At 36.3% G+C, this 26,920-nt stretch overlaps 1 protein-coding gene across 6 annotated transcripts in view; it reads right to left on the bottom strand.

Annotated features, from left to right (window-relative positions):
- Positions 1-26,920, bottom strand: part of Bbx (BBX high mobility group box domain containing) — a 241,533-nt gene that overhangs the window by 142,738 nt on the left and 71,875 nt on the right. For all 6 annotated transcript variants that reach the window (XM_038345735.1, XM_038345737.1, XM_038345734.1 and 3 more), the window contains exon 3: positions 446-519. The gene's annotated coding sequence lies outside the window, so the exon portion shown is untranslated. The remainder of the gene's footprint in view (positions 1-445; positions 520-26,920) is intronic.

Consider the following 26,920-nt stretch of genomic DNA (forward strand, 5'->3'; position numbering starts at 1 on the left):
ACTTTAAGTGGTACAGCCACACACTTGTATATTATTGTTAATAGGTAATAATGGCACCTGGTTCATCTTTTGCCTAAGGTTAATACTGTATGAAATGTTGCTTCAAGACAGATTAACCATTTAGGTATCTATTAGGTGTGCAGTTTATGCTGAAAATCAACAGATTGACTTGTACCAATAATATATGCTGTAATGAAATAAGAGAATTTGCAAAGTTAAAATTCATGATTCTATAAGAAGTTTAACTTACTTGATGAAGATTAAAATGTTACACACAAAAACACTGACATGAGAAATTGTACAAGGGTCACACTTCCTAGATCAATATGGAAGGTGAATCCATCGAATGGGAAAAGGCTGAGACCAGCTCTGATAGCACATAATTCTCGACTGCCTCACTGCTTCCAGGTATGTAAGTAAGATGCATGTCCAGAGCAGCTCTTACCAGTCAAGTCAAGACTTTCCATTGTGATTTCAATGGAACATCAGAACTTCTGGCTTCTGTGATGCAGCAGGATTCTGTGGGAGACACATAGAAAAGTGATTAAAATGAGAGCCACAAAGACCTTTCAAACAAAGACCACCATCTCCTTTGGCCAAATAATCCCAGATAAAAGGGCAAATATCCCTTTGCTACCCACTGGTTTTTTAGAGAAAATAACCCAAACTGTTTATCATTGACTTTAATATTAAAAAGACAGTCCCTACAATTACTCAAGGCAGAGTAAAGTTACCTAGACTCAGAATAATAGGCAGTCAATTCCCCAACTTTGGCTAAAATGAAATGGACATTTACAGACAAACCTCCTGCTAGGTAGAAAACTGTGAATTTGACATTGGCACTAAATTCAAGTTACTTTTTTTGGCCCAACTCAGCTAGAAAAACTTGAATTCTGTGGTACTGTCTTTGATTTATTTTGAATAATTTAAACATAATGAATGAAATAAAGCAATACAAATGAACAAAAAAGAAAACAGCTAAGAGTGAGGGGCACAGATCAAACTTGGGACAAAAAAATTTTTTCTAACTATAAAAGAACTAAGGAAATGGAAGATAGTCAAATCAGCAACAAATATGAAGTCAAATGATAGAGATTAAAACAGAAGTACAGACATATTCTGAAATAATATTCTGTTTAAGAACCAGTTATTTCATGTTCTTTCTGAAATAATTTCTATCTTGCTTCAGTTGTAATAAATCCATACTCAACTAACAAGGAAAGATACTATACATATTGAATATTAATTACTGACTTAAGCTCCTTAATCAGTTATTTTATGGCTTATCTAAATGTTTTTTGCTTTTTTCTTAATCAGTCAACATGGATATGTAAAATACGGCTCTTCAATTAAATATCAAAAATGTGCCTATAATTCAATGAAGTTATTCAGCCAGAAATTGATGATTGTCACTGCTATGAGCAGAGGAAATAATGAATATTAAATGATTTCATATTATTTCACGCCAGGTACTATTGAGTCATCTCCAGATATTTGAAAATAATAAGGCTAAAATTTTTAGATCAGTCATTTCTTAATAATATTTTTTATTTTTTTGTTTTTAGAGATGAGGTTTCTCTGTGTAGCTTCAGTACCTGTCCTGGAGCTAGCTCTTGTAGACCAGGCTGCCTCAAACTCACAGAGATCCACCTGCCTCTGCCTCCCAAGTACTGGGATTACAGGCGTGTGCCACCACCGCCTGGCATATTTTTAATTAAAGTGTTATATCATTTCCCCTCCTTCAACCCCTTCTATTCACCATCTCTTGTTCCATCTCAAATTAATGGCCCCAAGCCGGGCGGTAGTGGTGCATGCCTTTAATCCCAGCACCCGGGAGGCAGAGGCAGGCGGATCTCTGAGTTCGAGGCCAGCCTGGTCTACAAGAGCTAGTTCCAGGACAGGCTCTAGAAACTACAGGGAAACCCTGTCTCGAAAAACCAAAAAATAATAAAAAAAAAATTAATGGCCCCTTTAATTATTACTATACACAGACATATATTCCTAAATATACAAACATAACATGCTCATTCTATATGATGCAACCTGTATGCATATGATGATCTTAGGGCTGACTCCTTGATATTGGATAAAACCACCATAATTCCTAACTAATTCTAAATATTTATCCTCATATTCACTGATAAGGGTAGTTCTCACCTACAAAGAAATCTCTCTTTTTGAAAGAGACCATTACAGAAATATAAAACTGATAAAAATGCAGAAAACAACTGAGTTTGGGGTTCCCAGTCTCAGTTGATATATCTATAACACAATTCCTGTACCTAAGGCTCAAGGACCATTGTGGAAGAAAGAATGGAAATATTTTAAGAGCCAGAGGAACAGGAAGCTTGTAGTGAGTGTGTCTCCTAGAAATGTCAGAGAAGCTAAACCCATGAAGTCTCACCAATATGGCTACCTAAAAGAGACCTAAACTTAAACACTGAAGGACATGCTAAGAAAGAGAAAAGTTCATGGAGTCTAAACCATAGACAAATAACTGGGGAATGCTGGGAGTTGGAAAACCAGTTATTTTTAAGCTAACTACAAAGGAGATATTATATGTATATGTATAGCACAAATGTTATATATGTTATATATATTCTCATATAATATATATATATATAAAAGAATGAATGATTTAGATATACATGAATATATCCAAAATAAATGCCTGTTTTAGGAAGTAAACATAACAATCTTTAAAACTGAACAAATAAGTGGTATAAAAGTCTATATTTTCATAAGATATATAAATTATTTAAAACCCTATTTTTTTAAAAAAAATCTATAATCAGAAAAATAGCTCAGCACACAGAAGGCACCAAAGTCAGTAGATTTCAGTCGCATCTACAGAACCCACATGTTGAAAGAAGAGATTCACACAAATCATCCTCTGACCTACACACATACATACACAGAAAGAGGGAGGGTGGGGGAGAACAGCCTTCATGCAAGCAAACCCAATGGTGATTTGAATGTACCTTTAGTTCAAAGCCTAAGTAGGCTATTGTTTGAACAACTAAGTATCTACCTGAGTTTTCTGGGTCCTACTTAGGTTTCCTTTCAAGCCTACTCATCCCTACAGAACCTCAGAATTCTAACTTTTTCATGGTCAGCTCCCATTGACTCAACGGGTGCCCCTTCCATTTTCAAGACCTCTGCTCCACACCCATGATTCTGCCTACCAGGGCAACCCTGACATAACACATCTTAACATCGATATGCTCTGAGAAGCTATCATGGCAAGTGAAAACACCGACTATTAAATATATATTATTCACCTCTTATCACAAACAGCACAAGTGACAAACCTATCCTAAGGATAGCTTAATCAATTGATGAAATATCCTGGAGTAAACAGCTTTCTGGTACAGTCCAGCCCTTGGGGAAATGTGTACTGAAAATCTTGTGATACTAGAAAATGTGAGGTCTCACTTCTTACCTTGAGACAGACCTCTAATTAGTGTTAATGTCCAGCATAGTATTCAAAGGTATAATATCAAAAAACAAAACAAAAAACTTCTAAGCCAAAATTGTGCTATGCACCCCAATATTGCTACTATGGGGCAACTATGAAGCATCAGTCAGTGCAGAAAGGATCCCAAGGTAACTCTGTGCCCACTTACACAGAAGCATATTTATTCCCCATGAATGACTGCTTTTCTGATATTTTCATCAATTCTCTGGATAATAGACTAAGCTAACCAACTCATTCTCATACATACCCCTAATTCAATCAAGTTCAATAAAAGTCATTCTGGACTGCAATTATTTGCTAAGGAACAATTATACTCAAATTAAAAGAAATGGCTGGGCATGATACAATGCACGATGCAGAAGCCTCTCCATTTATAGAGCTCAAGAACAATAGAGTCAAACTGGTACAAAAGGAAACATTTTTTTCCAAGCTCCTGAAAACAGAAAACTCATGTTTCTACACATGAAAAAGGATAAAGGGCAAATATGAAGCATCAAGTTTTTGAATTATTACGTCCAATGATGTTTCTGATTTGAAAGAGACAAAAACTGTACTGAGTCACTATAATCTCTAATAGCCAAAACAAGCCCACTCTACAATCTAAGAGTTCTAGTGCCTACCAGTCACTAAATATGCTTAGCATCCTTCATTTTCCAAACAATATATATAAATATAAACTTATATGTATATATATATTTATATATATATATTCCAATCTTTATTTAAAACACAGATTTTCTTTAAAAGACACTTCTTGTCTTAAATTTTTACACAAATAAGATTTGTTTTCTTCAATTTACTCCTTTACATATACACTTCATGTTTACAGGTGAAGTGAAATACAAACTCTAAACTCTGTTTTTCATGTTTGTAACATATATTCATGTTTATTTTTTTAAAGAGTTTCCCCTGTCCTGTACTTATGTTTCCCCCTATTCTATATACTCTTCTAACCTCCTGAATCACAGCATCTGATGCATTCCACGGTTATGTAGAGTGAGGTTGTTAGGCCCACTGCTGTGCCGTTTTAGCCAATGAATAGTATACCTCGGGTCACTGTGGTCTACCACAGACCAGAACTAGAAAAGGCATGCACTGATCTCCAGCTAAACCGTTCACTGAAATAAAATATCTTCATAAGGAGAGAGATTATCTCCAGGACACATGTATGTGTCTGCATGCATGAGAGTGGTAACATTAAGAAAGAATAAATAAACCCCTTTGGTTACTATTACCTACCTGTCTTTTTATAGTTGAAGTCTAAACCACAACTATTTCACAAGCATTTTTGGCCAGGCACCAACTTTCAACTGGCATTACAAATGTCAGCTATACTAAGAATGGAAATCTTTTAAAGGAACATGTAAATCTGATCTTGTCACCTTCCCATCCCCGAGCATTTCCTCATAACCCAGACCTTTTCCACTAAGAAACACTAAAAATGAGAATAAAAGCAAACAAGTTCCCCCTACATCTATCAGGAATTACAGAAACTGTCCATTTCTTTACTTTACAAAAAGTCTTCAGAAAATATTAGCAGGTATTGGCAAAATACTACATTCACTGTCTAATAGTGCCCTCCAGAAATGGTATAAAGAATAAATGGCAATTTTGCACCAACTACAAAATTGTATTTTAAAAACTATCTTCTACTTACTTATCTGTGAACAGAAGAGTAATCTTCCACTGTTTAAGAAGTTAATGATCTATTACTATGTGTTAGTATAAAATACATAACAGTCATACTGATGATATAGCTGATAAATATGCATACAGAAAAGCCACACAATAATACAGTAATATATAGTAAATAATAACATGGTAAGCAAACAATTTTATTTCAAAGTTAGAATGTCAGCTAGAGAGATAGCTCAGGCAGTAAAATGCTTGTTTTGCAGGCATAAGAACTTGAATTCAAGTCGAAGAAGTCAAGCTTTGGGACAGAGGCTTGTAGTTCTAGTACTACTAGGGAAGCAGAAACAAGTGGGACCCTGGTGCGCAGTTATCAGCTAGCCTAGCCACCTTGGTGCACCCGCACATGCAAGTGCACACATATGCAAATACATGTGCATGAGAGCGCGCACACGCATGTGCACACACTAGTTGGTATGCACACAGTGACTGCTATGCTATGCAGGAGATGGATAGAAGTAGAATCTGAAGTAGAGGTGACAGTCAGAGAGGGTGGAAGAGAGTGGAAGAGGTAAAGGATGAGCCATAGTGTTCAATACTAGGAGCACGGCTTGCGAGAAGTGTTAGAAGACAGAAGGCAGACCTGACTACAGCAAAAGTCTCACATCAGAAAGTAGAACATGAAATGTAGACAAATGAGAAAACAATCTTTTCTTGGGCACACAATCTCCTAAATGGCAGGGTACGGTCACTTGCATAGAACTGTGTTAAATCTAGCAGTCTGAGGCATATCCTGCAAATATGGGTCAATTCCAAAGTCTCTCGGGTTCTCTATTCCTCACTCCCCACCCCCCCCAAAAAAAAAAAAAAAAAAAAAACTGGCATAGCATCCTTATCTTCCCTTAAGAATTAAAAGACCAAAACTATGAATAAGAGAAATGGAAACCAGAACTGTCAGGAGGTGATATAAATGCAAAGTGTTTACTACTCAATGAGTCTCAATAAGCGTTGTCTTGGTAATCTCATCATGGAGTTAATACCAGAAGATAGAAAAACACCCAATGAAATAACGCTGCGAATACACTGAGGTTTGCTTTAAATATCCCCAGACTCTGCATGCAGAATGAATTGCTACTCTCTCAAATGGTGTTTTCCTGTAGGTCCTATTTTAATTTCAGTGGCTTCAGCATATGTTTAATTCTGACCAGTCTAAGTAGCCACTTTTTACTCCTACCAATTTCAGTATACATTAACTGATTTGATAATATGAATATTTTATCATAATTATCATTTTCCATGAGATTACTGCTTCAGGGAACACAGTAGAACTATGAATTTCTATAGTTCCTATAAGTAGATGTGGAAAATGACCAGGAATTAGTCCACACAAATGGCTTGGCAGGGAGGCACTGAATGCCCCTTTTATGTACCTATGAATTGTACAAATGTGCCTCTGACCTTCTCAGGGAGGGGAAATTACACATTTAAGGCAGATTAAGTTTCACTTCTAGCAAGAGTATAAAACCATACTAACCAACAGCTATGTCAGGAATACTGACAGGGAACCACCAGGTACTTTACAGAAATTCATTAGCTCTATGGCATTGAGTACAAAGCTGGAAAGTAAATTGTTACTATAATCTCAGCCAAACCATCCGACACACATTTTAAGATTTCACACCTGTTCCTTTAGGAAGGGTTCTACAAGTGAATCCCACTAGTGAAACCTTGACTTCTACCCAAGACCTTGTCCTTTGACAGAAGAAAGAGTTCCCATGGCTGCTTTCACTTCATCAATTTCTTTTCTTATTAAGAAATTAGTCAAAAGTCACATGATAAAAAAGAAAGTCAAGCAATCAGCAATTTATGTTATTTTAAAAGGGAAATGGTCTGTCCTAAAAAGTAAAGGGCATTGGTCTTTCTCATTTCCCTTCATTACTAAATTAAATTATACAGATAATCTTAAAATATAAAGTTATAATCACAAATTATGTGATCTTGTTTAAACAACATGCATTTTTTTATTAAAAATCATATTGTTGACATAGAGAAATCAAGCTAGGATTTACTAGGAAATGCCTCTGCTGGCTAACTTTCACAGTGCAGAAGGTGCCAGGCAGGATGCTGGGGAAGAAAAGACATCAATGGTCTCACCCATGCTAGATCCTGCATACTGCAATATCAACTGGCCAGTCATGATACACCTACTGGTACAATAGTGGCATGACCATGAGGGGAATAACCAATTACTTTGTGATTGGATTTGAGGCTTGCTCCATAGGAAGGAATTCATGCCTCGTACCATAAATCTGGACAAAGGCTCATGCTAGGGAGATCACAGGTCCTAGAGGGAACTTACTACTGATGTCTTCCTAAATAGCCATATTGTCAAACTGTTTTTTAAATATTTATGTTTATATTCATAGATTGGTGCTTCTCTTAACTTTTGTCAGATAACCTCATTTTTAAGTAGTCAGCAATTACTGTGGAAACTTATAACTGGTCTAAGAGGAGGTGGCAGATGAAAGCTCAGTCCTAAATAAGACATCTTTATCACCTCATCACCCTAAAAGGTTCAGGGAATACAGAGGAGAGGAGAAGAAGGGGAGTAGAGGGGAGGAGAGGAGAAGGAGAATGAATATGAAAGAAATGGAGAATGGGGAGGAAGACTCTGAAATTGTCTTATAAACAGGACATGATTATTTCAGTCACAAACTCACAGCTGCTGTGGTTACCTGCATACAGACCTACACAAGATCAAGACAGTCAACATTCCAGTATAAATGGAGGAAAGACCCACAAGACTACACCCCTAGCTGAAAAGATACTGGAAGTTGATGACTCCTAGGAGCAAAAGAATCTTTTAATTTCTACAGAAGTATGGCTGCTTGTAAGAGGTTTATGCTCCAGTGAACTGTCCCACACCCATGTATGCAAAGATATCACTAGTTAAACTTGGCGTGTTACTAAAAAGAAGATATGAACACAGGAAGAGGAAGTATGAAGCAGGAATTCTAGAGGAAGAGGGAGATTGGGCATGGATAAGATGGAGACTGTTTATATACATATATGAAGCTGTCAAAGAAAATGTTTTAAGTATTTGTGATATTCAAAGGAACGAAAACTCCTCTACTATCCATAAAAAAAAAAAACCTTTGTACCTTTTAGCTGTATATGGCAGAAAGACTCTTGCTCCTGTCATGTTATAACCAGCCGAGTATTCCTGATATGAGCACAAGAGGAGTCTACTCCAAAATAACCCATGGTGAATTCAAGATGTTACCTTCTGAAGGAATGTACTCACAAAAGTATGGATGGATGGATAGATAGATAGATAGATAGATAGATAGATAGATAGATAGATAGATAGATGATAGATAGATAGATAGATAGATAGATAGAGATATTGATTGATGTAAACAAACAAAAAAAAAGTCACACCCGACTTTGAACATACTTTTAAATGGAATCTCTGCAGTTTGTGAAGGTAATTACAGTACTTGAGTTGCTTTTATATAAATAGTCACAACGAATCAAAGAGCTGATTATTGTTATAAATATTTATTCATAAAATCACTAATGTATACTAGTACTTTGTTCATTAAATTCGTGTATTATCTCATATGATTCAAACTCTTTTCATATACATTGCATACAATATTTGTAATACAAGGGTTTACACATAAATAAAATTCTGAACTTCAAACCGCTGAACTCTAGGGTGACACAGAATCCAATGACAGCACGACCTGTTACGTAAAAGCAACAAAAGTATTTCTTTCTTAGAGTGACAGTAAGAGGAATTTTAAAAAAAAGTAGTACTAATAAATGCACTTTTCTCAATCTTGGCTACATCAACAAAGCTTTTCCAGTGGTCTGAAACTGTCAGAACTTGCTGTGACATATAACTATAACCAAACTTTAATTATATTTTGGAGTGAAGAGTAACATGTTGGATCCCAATTTTGATACCTGGTTCGTAGATTTCAATGAATCTAATGAATATCAAGAGTGTCATATTACAACTTGAGACTCATTCTAAGTACACTATAAAGCAGACTTCAACAAGGTCAAAATTCAAGTCTACTTGTTTAGTTAAATCTGCAACACAATCTGATACTACTGATTTTTTTAAAAAGTATTTTAATAACTAAGTTCTCTTTATCTCACACTCCACTCCGATTATCCTCCTTCCACCCAAAGCAACCACTTGAACATGATTACTAAGTTCTCTGTATGTGTACTCATTTTGCAGAACTGAGCATGGCGCATGATGCGCCTACCACCAGTGCAGACGAGCAACACTGTTAACAGGAAAACTCTAGGTTTCTCTTTGGAAGTTCCAGAACAAAAATTCAAAGCAGACTAACAGACATTTCATCTGAATTAAAAAAGTTCAACTGTGGAGTATGCAGACTATAAATAAATCTACTGATGTATACGTAAGCACAGATATTTTATCTGTTTATAACACTAAAAAGTAACACATACAATCTAAGCTAAATAGTGCCAAGTGGGATGAATAAGCATTCAATGGAAGAGGATGGAGGTGCCTACTTTAACAGAAAGGAAATGCAAAATAACATGCAAAAGGATCAGCTTTGTACAGTCCCTCAAAATAAGCTGGATTTAGCAAATACACTTTCCAGGAAAAAGAAACAAAAGTCCACTTTACCCAGTGTTGCAGATGTCAAAGGAGAAAGTAAAGAACTCAAAATGCCTCTAGAGAAGATCATTGGTAAGTAATGGAAAGCCCCGGGACCAGAAGGTTTGAAGGAAAGATGTTGTTTATATATTTCTTTGGAGTCTCATAAGAGAATGGCCGCATACATAATTTTGTATAGTGATTTCAGAGCTTAAAACTAAACTTAATTAGCACCTGTTTCTAGCAGGAAGTTTGAGACACTCGATATCAAGCCTGTCCAAAAAGTAAAGTGAGTTGATCTTGAATATTTCTCTATCAGTGGAAATAGGTAAGCAGAAATATAATAAGTTATTATTACATGAATACTCATACAGAGAACAGAGGCCTCAACTCAGATCCAAAGATTTCAAAATTACACAATTTTCAAAAATCAAAGTAAAAGAACTAGAGGCCTGGACACCTGTAATCCATTATACCTAAGAGCAGCAGTGCCTAGGGAACCCCTGTCTATTCTGAGTACAGAAAAGCATCAAAGGGAGATCCGGGTAACTCACACTTTGTATCACAGTTAATATTAGTATTAGTCAAATTGTTGAAGGAACTAGGAACTGATCATATGCCTGTCTCGACAGACAGAAGTTTTCATACATACGACTTCATATTAATATAATTCAGCAACATAGCCTTATGTTCATTGTTGCAACAAACTAAAGCAAGATTAACACAAGAGAGTCAAGTAATAGTACTATTAACTATTGTCATTAAACTGCCCTTTGGAAACCAAGGCACTTTATGTACAATAGACTCTACCAGAAAATATTACATAGGAGGCTAGAGAGATGTCTTAGCAGTTAAAGAGTGCTTGTTCTTTAAGAGTACCCAGGTTCTGTTCCCAGAATCCACATGATGGCTCACTGTCCAGAACTCTAGTTTCAGGAATCTGACTCCCTCTTCTAATCTCTGCAGGTACCAGGCCATGTACATGGTACAAAAACATAAATTCACACACATAAAATAAATGAAAAAATTATTACAGTAACTGATATAAGCCTTCCTACCCTTTTATATATTAAGAACACAGAGCTACCAATTGATATAGATACACTTATCAGTTATACACATAAGAGGAAAACCTCCTGGAGTACAAATTAAATGGGTAAATCATTCACACAGGCTTTCCTATGTGCATAAAAGGGTTTTGTATTTTTTAAACTAGTATTTTATTAATGTCCCCAAAGAACAAGAAACTAATTATAAGACAGCGAAGGATTTGTCATTTACATTTGATGAAGGATTTATTTTCTAATTTGTACCTTATGGACACTGGCTCACTATTTCATCTCATTACCTCTTGAAACTTGTCTTCCTGAGTATTTTTAGTTTAACTTTCAAGGAACAGAATGCACCCCAGAACTGAAGATCATGAGGTTAATATCTTGGTAGGATTAACATGCTTTATAATTGTCCTCCTGAGAGATTTTTTTCCCCACAGAGAATATTTTCTTACACTTAAAATTCCACAATAAAGATAACTAAGTATCCCATGCCCCAAATGACAATTATTGTCTGGTGTATTAATGAGTCCTGTAAATGAAGGTAGAAAATGGCTCTGAGGCTACCCAGCTTATTTAACAGTGGCTTTAAAAAGGAAATAATCATTCCACATTACTGCCTGGCAGGTAAACACTCAGTACTAAGAAGGGACTGTCAGCTACAATGATTCATTTGTGGGGTTCATTTTTGATTTTATATTAATGCTTTGCTATCAACTATTTTTAAAAAGAAAGCATTTATATATTCATATTCACACATTCAGAGTAGTTTTCAAATGATCAGGTACACAGGTTCTTCTGTTGTTACTAGATTTCACTTGTCTGTTTCCTCCTCATTAACAATTAATTTGCACTTCAGTTTCCGTCTGTGAAGAGGAAGTGCTAAAGGACAAAGCTACTCAAGAACTGGGGACCTTCAGCTAAATGCCCTAAAACATGCACCCTCAGCTCTGCAAGCTCAGTAGGAAGGAACCCAAATCTGAGCAGCTGCTTTAGAAATTGCAGGCTTTCAGGGCTCAGATCAAACATTTAAAAAGTAAACACTTTGCAATTATAACAAAATCAAAACACTTCTTTCAAGTGGGGAAGAGCAAGGAAGTAAAAACACTGTTTTTGAGAACAGGATAGAATTTCCCTATAGAATTTTTCTATATGATAAAGAAATGCTGTTTTTGAGTTTCTAACTCTTCTTCCTTGTCTGTTCCTACTCTACCTGCATAAAGGAGATGTTCTGAAAGCAAGTTTTCAGATCAAAACAGCATAAACTATGTATCTAAAACAAAAAAATTGTACCACTTAACGTACTTTTAAATGAGTTATGTATTCACTTGCAGGGAGGAGGATGACATGTGTGGAGGTGAGAACAACTTAGCAAGAACTTTTCTCTTTTGGTTCAGTACTGTGGATGGAACTCAGGTCCTTAGGCTTGGCAGCAAGCACCTTTACTTGCTGGGCCACCTCCCCAGCTCATATTTTAAGAATTTCAACACAATAAAAATCAATAGATGTTACTTTTATGGCTGGCTTTGAATTTAGGATCTTCCTACTTCACTCTGTTTCCACAGTACCTAAGAGCACATGTTGAAAGTTATTTGATTACACTGTGTAAAGACATGCCACTGTGATTGGTTTAATAAAAAGCTGAACAACCAATAGCTAGGCAGGATTTTCAGGACAGAGAGAACATAGGGAAGAAGAAGGTGGAGATGCCACGAGATGCAGAGCTAGCAGTGTGACCACTATAGAGGGAGGTAATAAAGGCAGAAAAGAAGTCAAGAGAAATGGGTTAATTTAAGTTATATGAGCAAGTCTAAGTTATTAGCCAAGCTTTCATAATTAATAAGTAGTCTCTGTGTGGTGATTTGGGAGCTGGTTAGCAGAACAGAAAAAGTCCAACTACAAGTACTGGTTAAGCACTGACAAATATAACATCTTTTTCTTGGTTTTAGTTAAATTTCAAAATGTTTCCTACTGTTTTATTCAATTATTATAACACTGAGATTGTTGGAGTTCATTAAACTAGGTGAAAAGAATCACCTAAAAGAACACAAGAAAGTTACTCATAAAAATTGTACAAGATACATAAACAAGAGATAAGCAATAACAATTTCAGCTATTGACTTCTTTCTCTAAGAAGTTGTAACAAATCAGTTCTATATTTTGAGATCAGACTTTAAAAACTGATTTAAGGAACTGGGTAATATGTTTTATTTTCAACCCAATAAAATAATACAAAAACACTTGTAAAACATACATAACCTGTATGTGCATTTAATTTTCATTTATAATCAATTGATTCAGTGATTCAACTCACTACCAATTTTACTCAAAAAATGTAGACTACATTTTATCTTTTCTAGTTATTCTAGTTAAAACTGCTACGGTGAACAATTTTTCATGAAAATTTTAAACTATGGAGCCCTCCAGTGGCCAAATATGTATACATAGATAGACAGACGGATGGATGGAAGGAAGGAAGGAAAAATGGATGGAAGGATGGATGGATAGACAGACAGACTGACAGACATATATTAATAATGTGTCATGACAGATTGCTGAGTGTATTAGATAACATTTCTTTATGGACTAGTTTTTATTCCTATGTGAAAAGAAAAACATCTCAGTTAATAAACAAGTTAAAAAGTCAGACTCCAGATGCAGTAATGTGATTGGCATTTCCAGTGCTGTAATATTGTTATTACTATGAGAAAAAACATTTCATTAAAAATACTTAATATTTAGATGGGTATTTATTTAAAAAGGAAAAGAAAAACCTTTCAGATACTAAAAATAAAGCAAGACATTAAGTAGGAAAATTGTGGGGATTTGACAACAAACAATAATTAATCATATATTCCTGTTATGCATTATTTTCTAAATAACTGAACGAGTTATCTTCAAATAAGCCATACTTCTATCACTGTCATGGCAATGTACCATTACAGTTTGAATCTGGAATGACCTCATAAGGTTCATGTATTAATGGTTTGATACTTAGCCTGGTGCTGCTAGGAGCTAGTGAAATTCGAAGAGGCAGTGCCCAGGAGGAGGAAACCATTCCCTTTGATAGACTATGACCTTCTCCTTCTCTTCCATCCCAGTGCCAACGATGAGTGTTCCTGCTCTACCTCCGACTTCTGCCAAGATGTACCACCATAGGTCCCATCAATCATGGGATTGAAACTCTGAGTCCCTGAGCCAAAACATAGCTTTCCTCTCCAGAAGTTTATTACCTTGGGCATTCGTTACAGTGACAGAAAGCTGACTAACATGGGTTCCTACAAACCAGGTACATGAGTGAACTAACACACAACAATCCCCAGCCCCACTCAAGGTTCCAAATGAAAGCTGACATCTTGTCTTCCCATGAGGACAGAATCACTCAAAGAAGCTACTCCCAAATTCTTGACTCACACAACTGTGAGATAAAATAGTCTTATTAAAGTGTATAGCATTAGCACATCCCCCATCTATAAGGCTATGTCCTTAGTGAATGTCTGAAGACAAAATAGCACTTAACTCTCTATATATGATATGTACTAAATCGCAGTTTGATTTATAAATTATAAATAAGGTGGACCTGACAGCAATAGTAAATAGAGCAATTAGAGAAATGCAGCCCTCCTACCAGTCACAGGAACATGATCTTTCTTCTTTAAACGTTCACTGTACTTTCACCTACCACCTTATAAAAATATGTTTCTTTCCAAAGAATGTTAAATCGTTCCACAAGGATATGTTCATAGCAGCATTGTTTGTCATAGCCCGAACCTGTAAACAACCTAAATGCAAATCAACCAAAGAATGGGTAAGGAAAATGCAGTACATTTACACAATGGAGTACCACACAGCAGGAAAAAATAATGACATCTTGAATGTTGCAGGAAAATGGATGGAGCTAGAAAACATCATTTTGAGTGAGGTAACCCAGACCCAGAAAGACAATTATCACATGTACTCACTCATAAGTGGTTTTTAAACATGAAGCAAAGAAAACCAGCCTACAAATCACAATCCCAGAGAACCTAGACAACAATGAGGACCATAAGAAAGACATATATAGATCTAATCTACATGGGAAGTAGAAAAAGACAAGATCTCCTGAATAAACTGGGAGCATGGGGACCATGGGAGGGGGTTGAAGGGAAGGGGAGAGGCATGGAGGGAAGCAGAGAAAAATTTAGAGCTCAATAAAAATCAATAAAAAAGGAAAATGCAAAAAATGTTTCTTAAACTTCATTAAATAAATTTAGAATTTAAGTTCCTAAACTCTACATGCTTGACAATTTCTAGATGCTTGACAAAATGCAAAAATATTATTGATTAGATATCTGTTTTATTATCTGAGCCTATTTTTACCAATAATCATGTCTCAGCCTAGTTCCCAAACCTTTAATATGGCCAAAAATTATTTATAAGCAAAAAAATCTTTTTCTCATAACCTGTCTTAGGAGCTCAAGAAGTTATGCTGATAAACACAAGAAGTAAAGTTCAACTTAATTCACCTAAATGCACTCTTCTCCATGGTAGAAAAAGAGCACTCTCAGGAGCAGAAGTTATTCTATCTAAATGCTGTTTCAGCCATTTAATGTTACAAGTGCAGGCTCTACAGCCCAACTTACAGATGCAGAAGTAAAGGTGAGTTAAGGGATTTTCTCAAGGTCAGAATGGTAACAGCAGGGCCAAAGGTGAATTTAAGAAATCTGGCGTCTGAGCCCTGCGTGGATATAAGCTTGAGTACTACATGCAGCCAAATTCCACACTATTGAAATTGGTATGCTTGGTTTTTATGGGAAGTTTTTGTTTCATTTGTGAGGTTGGGTCTCACTATATAAACCAGACTAGCCTCAACTTTGTAGCCAAGTTAGGCACTGAACTTGTGACAATCTTCCTGTTTCAGTCTCTTGAGTATTAAGATTACAAATATGCATTATCAAGCTCAGCTTACTTTTGGAATTTAAAGTCTAAAAATCTCTGCTCAAAAATCTTTTTCTCACCAGTAAAGCAGGATCAAAAATGTTACACTTTTATGAATATGAAGTGAAGATAAATAAGAACCACACTGTACAGTTCCCAACCTACAAGTAGTACTTAATTATGCTGTATCATTTTCACAAAGGCAGGGTCATACTGAAATACGTGGAACTTAAGCTTTGCTCTCACAGTCCCTTCCAAACACTGCACCTAATTTCATATCCATAGCCTCCTTTAAAGAGGTCTCCAAACTGTTCAGACCCCATAAACTCTGAGTCTCCTTCTAGTCTTCCTTTCTGGTAATGAAGCACAATGCAAGCCCAGCCCAGTGGGCTTCCCTTCTATGTATGAGAGAATAGCCCACTCTACCTTATCTATTTCACTACAAATAGTTATAAAACTTTACAGATTGCACATAGCAGCTAAAAGTCACTGGAAAACAGGAGAAGAATAAACTTTGAAGGACCATTTCCTCAATTCTCTTGTGTATTTGGGCTCAGGTCTTTCTGTAGTGGCAGGAGGAAGCAGCAAAACCAGAAGCCACAAACACAAAATCTGCAGGAGGGAGCCTTCATCTGATTGGTGGAAGACTGGTCCCAAGAGGGTGAGGCAAGCCCCTGTTGCTTTGTTCTCTTATCTATGTACTGCTTATCACCAGACAGGTACAGTCATGAGAACTGCATTGGAAGCTCATGGTAATTAAAGACCATAGCTTTTTAATCAGATCAGAAACAAGGTCCTAGAGAGAGGGCAGAAAGGAAAGGGTTAGGGAAAGTGATTCCTTCAAGCTCCTAATTTTTGGTCTCAACCATACAGGTGTGCTCTGACTCTAAATAATTCAAGTTTTTATACAAAAACTGAAAAGTGAACTCTACGACAGATGATCCTATTTCAAAGTTGCCACTGCATGTTCAAATAAGTGGGCAAAAGCTGAACAGACTCTGATATGTAAACTGATATGGGAACAATTTCAGAGGGCTGCTCAGAACTTGAATCCTTAACTGAGTCAACTATCTATTGAAAGGAAATTCTCGGTATTTCACAGAGAATAATTTAAAAGGATTCCACTGTCTACATAACACAGTAACAAGTATGACTAGAATAAAAGCCAAAATTAATCAATACAAATAAAAAGAAACTAGAAAGATCTTAAGTTGTGCAGTGAGCCAATCAACTGCTACCAGTCAGAAATAACAGATAAGAATGATCTGACAGAAGTGTTTGAGGAAGCCCTCCCTATAAGAATATTTTCATGGGGCTGGCACATGAGTCAGCAGTTAAGACACTTGGGGTCTTGCAGAAGATCTGGATTTGGCTCCTAGCACTCACACAGTGGCTCACAACCATCTATAACTCACTTTCTTCTGCCTTCCACAAGAACCATATACACCCATAGGTACATATGTGTGTGTATGCAGGCAAAAATACCCAAACACATTTTTTTTTTTATTTTAAGGCTGTTTTAACAAGGAAGGACCAATATTCTAAAAAGGGGTAGACCAATAGAAAAAACTTAAGAATAAAATGGTATAGTAACTTGGGGAAAGTGTGGCTACTAGTAACCACAGAAGCCCACTCTTAGATATTAATTTGGATAAGTTAAAGCTCATGCCAAACACCTACATATAAGCGTTTATAGTGTTTGTAACTAGAATTACCATAAATTGAAAACAACTTGATGGATAAACAGATAATTTCCTCTTTGTATAAATAATGTATTTCTCTATTTGTATATGTAAGTGTGTATGTGTTTGAGTATATGTGTCTATGTTTATGTATGTACTGGAATACTGCTCAGCACACATACAAAAATTAGACTGGGTATATGCAAAAATGTAGATAAATCACAGGTACTATATGAAGTCAATTTGAAGAGCAAACTACCATATGATTCACTTCATATGACATAAAATAACCCATAGTCATGAAGACTAGACAGTGGTTACCAAGAGTAAGGATAGAGTGACTACATATGAACAATACGAGAGAATTTGAAGGAGGTTAATAAACTTCTTTAAATTTAACATTGTGTTACTCTCATATGACATCTATATATGTTCACATTCATAAAGCTAAAATCAACATTACTAACAACTAACTTAAATTACAAAAAGCTTTCAAAGCCCAAATTTTCATTTGGTTTTTGTTTATTTATTTGTTTGAGTTGTTGTGGGGGTTTTTTCCAAGGCAATGCCCAAAGCTTTAAAAAGACAGAAGTTAAGTTTCTGGAATTTTTAGGAAAAAGGCATTTATAAAGAATGCATTGCTTCAGCTGATTGACTAAAGTGCATTTGGCCCACTGACCTTAAGGCTAGTGGAACTGAGTGAGCTGCTATGGTGCTGAAAATGACTTACAAAGGTGTAATCCTACCAAATATATTTCTTTTTCCACTGTACACTCAAAACCAAGACCAAAATAGCACATAGAGAGAAAAATCAAAGAACCCTGTGTCACTCACTGCCTGTCATCAGGCAGTAACTCAGGTCTTCAGCAGAAAGATATCTAAATTACCAGAGGAGAATCTCTCTGTCTTTCAAAGATCCATTGCAATGTTAAGAATTCCACCTGGAATTCTAAGCTGTGTTCTTTTTAATCTATCCATAAAAGTGATTTTAGTCATTGGAATATTGAAAAGATGAGGGGATTTCACTTTCAAAATAAAGGGGAAAAGTGCATGTGTCCCTATTCTTTTCACTCAATACAATGAAAACTGCTAGACAATACACCTGGAAGGCTGAGAGAAAAGACTTCTGAATTTAAGGCTAGGTTAGGCTACCTAGTGACTTCAAGATTGGTCTGGGCTACATAATGATTCCCATTATCAACACACACACACACACACACACACACGATTCTAAAAAGAAACACACTGATGAGTTCTCTGTTTTACTTTTTCTTTTTCCCTCATGTCTTTTAGTCTTGAAAGTGAAGAAGCTGATCATCCAGAAATGCCAAAAAAGCAAAGGCCCAAGGGCCCAACAAAACTAGCTTTCCCTAGCCAAAAAAACCAATGAAGAGGCAGTAGAGCAACCCAGAAAATTAATAATTATTGCAAGAAAGCCAAACGTCTCACAGGAAAAGAAAAAAAAAATCTGTGGCCCCACATTTACTACTGCTAGATAAAACTAAGTACAGAACACTTGGACTTCCGCCTTTGACTGACTATAAAGGTAAGCCACAACCCACAAACTGAAGCAGTGCAGAGAAAGACATGTAAGAATTAGGGATTTGAACCCCACCATTCATATATATAGTCAAGGTAGACCATTAAAAGACAAAGAACTTCTAGCCACCTAAGAGTAATACCTCCCATCTATGTCTGTTTGCATGGAGTAACAGGCAGCCTAGTGGACAATCAAAATGTTGGCCACTGCTTGGCAGTAGTAAGGTAACTCCCCTTTTCCCACCCTAGTCCACTGCATCAACGAAAGTCAGACAGATAGCAAGGGTGAAGAAGCCCTTCTATCCTTTCTAGCAAGGATGTGATCAATGGAAGCCTGAGAGGGTGGGAATCCCTTGCACAGCAGTAACTCGGGCCCCTGTCTTCTTCGTGTGTCACTAGAGGACAGAAGGGAGTGAAGCAATCTCACCATGCAGTAATGAGATGGTTTCACTCTTCCTACAGCTAGATCACTGTCAGAGATTACAGAAAGGATTTCAGTGAGAGCCACAGCACTGAAACACGTCAAAGGATCCAAGTCTCAACCACAAAAACTATCAAAACAAAGAGCATCTCCACTTAAATAATATACACATGTGAGAGTCGAGATTGAGAGACATGTTAGGATTAAATATAAAACGCTCCAGTGACTAACTGTGAATTTGGCTGAAACAAATGAATACTATCTCAGCAAAGAAACAAAATATAAAAAAAAAGCCAAATAAAAATTCTGGAACTGAACAGCAAAGCAAGGTAACAAATGTGTTTAGCAGTTGAATACATAAGTCAGAGAAAAGAATAATAGAGCCGGGCGGTGGTGGCGCACGCCTTTAATCCCAGCACTCGGGAGGCAGAGGCAGGCGGATCTCTGTGAGTTCGAGACCAGCCTGGTCTACAAGAGCTAGTTCCAGGACAGGCTCCAAAGCCACAGAGAAACCCTGTCTCGAAAAACCAAAAAAAAAAAAAAAAAAAGGAAAAAGAATAATAGAATAAAAATTACCCGATATGAACAAAAAATAAATAATACTTTTTTAAAAATTAAACAAGGCTTCAGGGAAATTGTGGAACAATAATAAATAGATCTAATCCAGAAAGGAGGGAGGAAGTAAGAGGACTATAAAATAATGACAGAAAAAATTCCATGTTTGGGTTTATCCCATCCCTCTCCACACACACAAATACTGACTCACAGTCAAACTTCTGAAATTAATCATCTCTCCTTCTCTTAAAGAACAGTCCACAGTACAACAAATTTCTTATCAAAACTCACACAGGACAGAAGCTATGCGATTTTTAAGTACTGAAAGAAATAAAAGACAAACCTAGGATCCCACACCCAGCCAAAGTATCCTTTGGGATGGCAAGATACTGGCAGCTTCAGACAAAAAGGAATTCAGAAAAATGTTTAACAGTAGACTTACCCTAAAAGGATAGCTAGAGAAATTCACTAAACATACAGAAAAAAGAAAGAACACTGGAATATGAAAAAGAAATACCTTGAAACGTGATAACAAAACATAAATAAATACTAAGGATGCCCTCAATCTTCTTTTGAGTTTTCTATATCATGATAAAATCCTATGACTGTCTAAAGTGTTTCTAAATATATATGGAAAAGTATTTAACACAATATTACAGGGGCCTAAGAAATGGCTCAGTCGTTAAGTGTAGTGAATACTCTTTCAGAAGACCTGGCTTTTATTCCCAGTACCCATATGGTGGCTCAAAACATGTCTAATTCCAGTCCCGAAGGATTCAATGCCCTCTTCTTGCCTCTTCATGCAAGCAGTGCATACACAGACATGCAGGCCAAATAGTAACACAATAAAATAAAGCTTAAAAAATATTACAAATTATAAAATAAATGCAAAGGGAAATAAATATAATTAAAATAGATCTGTAGACATTAAAAATGGAATGTAACTATATAATCTATTAGCAACTTATTTCAAAAAGACGATGACAGGTAAATTAAAAGTAAATGAAAAGAAATATTATGCTATATAAAGATCCCTCAAAATATAATAAGAATACTACTTTAATCAGATAACATACTTCAGAACAAAGGCAATTTATAAGAGACAGGGACATTATACATGACAAAAGGATCATAAGCTCTACAAATATGCCAATCCTAAACACGTGTAATGTGAAAAATGTACAGAACTGAAACGATTTACAGGCAAACCTACAACAAACAACAGTGAAAAACAGCAATACTCTTATTCAGTAACTGACAGAACAATTAGGCAGAAAATCAACATACACAATAACTCAGTGACCTTATCAATCAACAGTTATCTCATTGACCTTTACAGACTACTTATTTGACCCAACAGCAGTAAATATACATTACTTTTCAAATGTCCAAGAAACACATACCAAGAGACAGCTCAAATTGATACACAGACTTAAAACAGTTCCAATAAAAAAGATCCCAGTAAAATTTTTGTAGAGGCACAGAAAGCCAAAGGAACTGGGATCACTAAAAACAATTAAAAAATTAATAAAGAAATAATAAATGTTCTTGATTTTAAGACATGCAACTATAGCAATATGCAATAAGAATGCATATCAGAAACATCTAGAACAATAAAATAATAGAGAAACCCAAAATAAACTCACACAAATATTCTTATCTTATTTTTAAGAAAGGTAACAACAAAAGTAACGACAGCTTTCCAAATAAATGGCATTGAAGTAAGCAGATATCCATGGAGACAGACACAGACACAGATTTAATTAATTAATGACAAAAACATGTACATGAATGTTGGTGGCATCTTTATTCATGATGGCTCCATATTCAAAATACCCTGCATGTTTTTAAGAAAATTAATAAACTATGATATCTCCAGAATAAGGAATACTAGTCAGCAATAAAAAAGGAACTGCTGATACACACACAATTTACATGACTCTCCAGAAAGTATTCTGACTTCACGAGTCAGTCTCAAGAGACTACTCACCTACTATGTAACTTTATTTCTAAAGCAGTTTTGAAATGACAAAATATAGACAGGAACAGACATTGTTTCCAAAAAGTTGTAAAGGGCTGAGGAAAAGGGAAGCAGATGTGCCTATAATATGGGTAATGACAGGGGTTCCTGGGATGCTGGAATGGTTGACTGTAGTATGCAGGTACTCTGTAAGCCATGTGAAGTAAGTGATCGTGGGTGGAACCCAAGTAGCAGGCATAGGAAATATTTGCATTCTTTTTTATAACCACATGTAAGTCTACAACTACCTCAATAAACAGATCAACATAAACATACAGCAAAACTAGTAAGAAGCAATGATCGAAATGCCGTCCTGTGCTGTAGGATGTGTCCTTAGCAATGCCTTGGGCTGGAGTTCCACAGTCAGCCTTCATTATTCTGTTTTCCTGAGTTGATCTGAGGGCTTCAGGTATCACATGCGGACGACTGTCAAATTTGTATTTCAAGCCCATTTCTCTCTTCCAAAGCCCAGACACATTTTACTTTTAAATGAGTACTTCAACCTGCTTATCTCACAGACACTTGGATACTGGAATTTAAACATACCGTGTTTCCCCTTAAAGCCCCAGATGTACTTGGGGCTTCCCCTGTTCCTGTAGTTGTCACTTGCTATGATTTGAAGGTTTACATACATCTAAAATTTTTATGTTGAAATCCTATTCCTTGAGGGGAGGGATTTTAGGATAGGGTCATTGGGAGAAGTCAGGAAGGCAGAGAGCTCATGGCTACATTAGTGCCTTCGTTTGTTAAAAGAACTCAAAGAGCTACCTGGCTCTTTTCACTATGTAAGTACAGAGTAGGAAAGTGTGATCCAGAGCCAGGAGATGAGACCTTACTAGACTATCTTATCTGCTTCATCTCCTGAAGAGTAAGAAATAAACCTCTGTTATTTATAACTTATCCAATCTATGATATTTTCTTACACCAGTCTAAACAGGCTAAGATATTGCTATAACATTCAACCCACCCAAAAATGATCATGCTGGTGTGTGGTTTATTCTGCCTCACTATCACATATGCAACCATAGAACTTAACATACTCAAGTAATTAAATACAGTAAATCAGTCCACTTTTCATATTTCTAGTGCCATCATCTTGTTAAAACACCTGTATTTGTCCTGCCTGATATCCTCCTGTAGAAACTAAATAGACCCCTATGAAATGTGACCCCAAACACTTTTCTCTTGTTTAAAAATGCTCAACATTACCAACATGCTTCTTATAAACCTTCTCATCACATACCAAATCCCATAAATTCTGGTTTCTGTTTGCACCATGCCACTTTTCAGACCCATTTCTGAACTCTAGCCAGAATAATAATTCTGGTTTCTTCAAAGCATTCTATTTGCACGTTGCATTTCCTCCTACCACCCCCAGCCAAAAAAAAAAAAAAAAAAAACCCAAAAAACAAAAAACTAATATCTAATCTCACCACCACCTCTAAGACAGTCTCATGAATTTCAACCTAAAATAGACCCTTGTTACACAATGAACAGGATATCCATACAACTTCAAGTACAACCTAACCAAATGAAAACATATGCTGGGCAACGGTGGCACATGCCTTTAATCCTAGGACTCGGAAGGCAGAGACAGATGGATCTATCTCTGTGAGTTCAGGATCAGCCTGATCTACAGAGAAAGTTCCAGGACCAGCTCCAAAGCTACAGAGAAACCCTGTCTTGAAAAATAAAAAAAATAAAAAATAATTTAAAAAATTCATACAAGGTACTTTTGATACTTTTCATACTTATAGTAAATATCAATGTATTGTATTTCAAAATATAAGTCATACATTAGTTGACTTGTATCTTACTTGTGCTAACTTAGGCCTGCTTGATAGATACCTATGATCCACTTTCTCTGAAGCTTTCATAAGATGAAGTATAGTAATAATAATTCTAATCAAAAGTTCCATCATTCATTAACCATGACTTTTACCTGTAATAAATACTTCAGCAACCAGTACACTATTTTCTTACAATTCCTTGACATTTAGTACACTTTAAGGGGCAACTTCATACATGTGTGTGTGCAGCTGTTTATATGCATGTGCCCATAAACAAATACTTGAACATTTTTAGAGGTTCCTAAGTTCCCTATGAACAGACAATGTTTAACATTCTGTTGGCCCCCCAGCACTTGGGAGGCAGAGGCAGGCAGATCTCTGAGTTCGAGGCCAGCCTGGTCTACAAGAGCTAGTTCCAGGGTAGGCTCTAGAAACTACAGGGAAACCCTGTCTCGAAAAACCAAAAAAAAAAAAAAAAATTCTGTTGGCCCTAAAGTTAGACATCAGCATTCTTTCTGAAGTGTGATACCCTCCACCCAGTCTCTTAATAATGTTAATTCTCAGGAAAATGACTGAGATAGCACATAGTATAAAAAGTAATTGTTTGGAAGCTGTAGAAAACAGTTTATAAGCACTGTCTAAACAGTTACTTAGACAGCTTAAGGTTTTAATTCTTTATGATTTTTGTTCTTGCCCTTTATTGTCACAGCTCTGAATACAGCCAAATCCCATCTCGTGGGTTATTTTAGTTCTTCATATTTTGTACTGCTCAGGAGGTAGCTAATTCTACTAGTAATCATACCTTCATCTATTTGTCACAAGGCTTTATGACTGTACAGTTCTATATAGTATTTCCACACATAGTTTCTGGTTCTACAAGTATTCAATTGCCAGGCAGTAGTGGCGCATGCTTTTATCCCAGCCTTAGGAGGCAGAGACAGGCAGATCTCTGTGAGTTCGAGGCCAGTTCCAGGATAGCCAAGAAAGACTGTTACACAGAGAAACCATGTATGAAAAAAAAAACAAACAAACAAAATACAAGCATTCAATCTTCACCTCCAGAAAATGAAAAGATCTTGTTAAAAGCACAGGTATGAAAAACAATGAAGTATTCATAGAAATGGATTTTAGGATATGAGACAAGAAGACAAGCCATGTAAAAGTAAACAAGTATTAGGCAATCCATACAAAATATGCTACAAAATAGAAAACGGAGATGAAGAAGCATTGGAGCAGAGGGACCAGGGAAGCTCAAAAACAACTGCACTCAAATTACTCTACCTTTCGACCAGAAAACCACAGACTTCTAAATTGTTAAGACTCACACAGCATCAGAACTAATTAACCAAAACATTGAAGAATAGCCTGGTCTGCCTGGCTAAATGTATTTATTTTTTAAAAAGCCATTCTGTTTCTATAACTGCCACTGAAGATATTTCTGAAATGTATTGAAGTATACTTTCATTCCCCATACATACAGTACAATGAATGTAATTAAACCCATCACTGCTGATGATGTATCTCACCAGGTAGTAGCAGACATGTTCCAGTGGGACCATCAAATTTCACTGGAAGATGCGGACATTCTGGTGAGGTGTAAGCAGATGGGCTCACGGCTATTTAGTCTCTGGAAACTCTTTTCTTCTTCTTTACTGCACTGTTTAAAATCAATTTTTTAAAGCAGGAGGGGAAAAGGAGCTTATTTTCCTATAAGTCAAGAGAAGGAAAAATAAACCTGGTTATCTCAGCTCCTACTGTATCACTGGAGCTTTTCTAAAGTAATAGGTATTCTTGAAAAATCTGTTCCATTTGCAACACTGTTAAAGCAATGAGTGCCCCGGGGCAGAGCCTGGGAATAAGAAAGGTAAAATCCAATTCCTAGGTGAAGAAAGAAGGAATGGGGAGGTGGGAGTGGGGCAAGTAGTAACCAAGCATTTACTAAATGCTTTAATGTACTCAGTACTGTCAATACTGTGCAAACATACAGAGCTACAGCAAAACTTCCCCTTCCTATGCCTCAGTTTCTTCATCTGCAAATTTAAAGACTGACCATATATGTCTCTGCCTTAACATATAAAAGCTCTCTGTGCTGATTCACTCAGAGCAAGCTGGGGTAACTCTGAATATGTATAGATGCCAATGGGGATGAGGGCAAGAGAAACTGCAAGGATGGAGGAAATGAGGGAGGGAAGAAAGGGAGCAAGGAAGATAGGCGATAGTGGGGTTATCTAGATCTCTAAAGAAAAATAGTCAAGATACCCAAATTTCTAAGAAAATTATTCTTTGCAGTTAACTTAGGAACAATAATTACTCCTCTCTTTTTTGCTTTGGGCAGAACAGTAAATGAACACCAAATCCACAAATGGCTACATGCTAATGTTGTGGGTTCAATATTTTACCCAGGAACAGGAAAGTGAAGAGTCAATGTAGAGAAGCTTTCTACTGCCTTTTAGGTTTTTCTGCCATTCTACCCTGATGAGCTGAAATTGGTACTCGAGCTGCACACTAGGAACACTGCAGGGTACAGCAAGCTGTGCATGCAGAGACTAACATAGGACCTTCCATAAGTCACCTGCTCCTTGACAAAACATTTCTTCTATTTCTGTCATTCATTGAGTGTGTTTTGACAAGGCCAGTAAGATGGCTCATAGGGTAAAAGTACCTGCTTCAAGCCCAATGACCTGAGTTTGACTGAGGGAATAACATGGTGGAAAGAGAGAACTAAGTCCCAAAGGTTATCCTCTGACCCTAACACACACACACACGTATGCAAGTGTACACACATGTAAATAAATAAATGTAATAAAAATATAAATGTTATGATAAATTCATTTCCTATTGATATTTCATTTTAAACTAGTAGTCCAGTAGAATATTTTGACAGAATAAATCTAATTTTAGGGAAACATTTGATGAAATACTGAATAGGGACATTATGACAGGCTGTTAAGTCAAATGGATTCTTAACTATGAATTGTAGGCTTTGAATAATGAATTGAAGGAAACACTGGAGAGATGGACTTAATTAACAAGACTAACTGTTAAGTTCAAATGAATCCACAGATCACTCTTTAAAACTGTTGCTATATATACAAGTGGTGGTACATACTTGTAATCCCAGCAACATCTGGTAGGATGGGGCAGGAGGATCAACAAGTTCAAAGCTAGACTGGAGTATATAGCAAGACC

This window comes from Arvicola amphibius, chromosome 10 (genome assembly GCF_903992535.2).
Source record: "Arvicola amphibius chromosome 10, mArvAmp1.2, whole genome shotgun sequence".
NCBI classification, from domain to species: Eukaryota; Metazoa; Chordata; class Mammalia; order Rodentia; family Cricetidae; genus Arvicola; species Arvicola amphibius.